Source organism: Saccostrea echinata, unplaced genomic scaffold (genome assembly GCF_033153115.1).
Source record: "Saccostrea echinata isolate AGI-Se365-2 ecotype Australia unplaced genomic scaffold, CSIRO_AGI_Sech_v1 ptg000006l, whole genome shotgun sequence".
Classification (NCBI taxonomy): domain Eukaryota; kingdom Metazoa; phylum Mollusca; class Bivalvia; order Ostreida; family Ostreidae; genus Saccostrea; species Saccostrea echinata.
The window spans coordinates 3,830,001-3,831,076 of NW_026889755.1; positions in this window are offsets into that span (position 1 = coordinate 3,830,001).

Consider the following 1,076-nt stretch of genomic DNA (forward strand, 5'->3'; position numbering starts at 1 on the left):
GAAGTCGGACATGACAAACACTATATTCATGGCAGGGCATAAAAAACTTGAATCTACACTATATGAGGATGTTTCCATATCAAAATGACTAACAAGCAAATTCAAAGAATTGTGGTCCCCTGCTTTCCGTGTCCTAGTGGATGGGATGCCATTATTTATGACATATTGTTTCAAATATGCACGCCCTATCATATGTCATTCAAAAGTAATCACCAAAGTTAAAATTTTTGAAAATTAGGTAAAACTTCAAGGTCAAGGGGTAAAAAATCATAGCATTCTTGGAAACATCTTGTTACAGGTAATGTACATGTCAAATATAAAAGTCCTATCTCTTCTCAATCAAAAGTTATAAGGAAATATAACATTTTTGAAAAGTAGGTTAAACTTCAAGGTCAATGTCACAGAGTCAAAAGTCATGATATATTTAGAAAGGTCTTGTCACAGGTAATATACATGTATAATATGAACACCCTATCTTTTCTCTTTCAAAATGATCATTTGAAATAATGTTAAATTTTTTGAAAAGTAGGTCAAACTTCAAGGTCAAGGTCATGGGTTCAAAAATCATGGTATGTTTAGAAAGTTCTTGTAGGTAATGTACATGTGAAATATGAAATCCCTATCTCTTATTATTCAGAAGTTATGACCAAGGTTAAATTTATTGTGACAGACGGACAGACTGACAAACGGACAGACTGACAGACAAATGAGATTTAATGTCCCCTAGGTCCCTTTTGTGAAAACGGACGACAATAATGCCCTTGCTATTCATGAGAAGAAGATTTATGATGGAAAAAATCCCCTGCATTTTTCTATGTAAATCATTGGATCCCCATATGTGGCCCCATCCTACCCCAGTGGGTCATAATTTTAACAAATTTGAAGCTACACTGTCTATGTAAAGAAAGTTTCAACTTTTTGGGCCCAGTCAGTGGTTCTTGATAAGACTTTTTTAAAATGATACCACCAAATTTTCACTAATTCTTGATTATCCCCCCTTGAAAGAGGGTGTGACCCTTCACTTGAACAAACTTGAATCCCCTTTACCCAAAGATGCTTTGTGGCTGGGTTGGTTG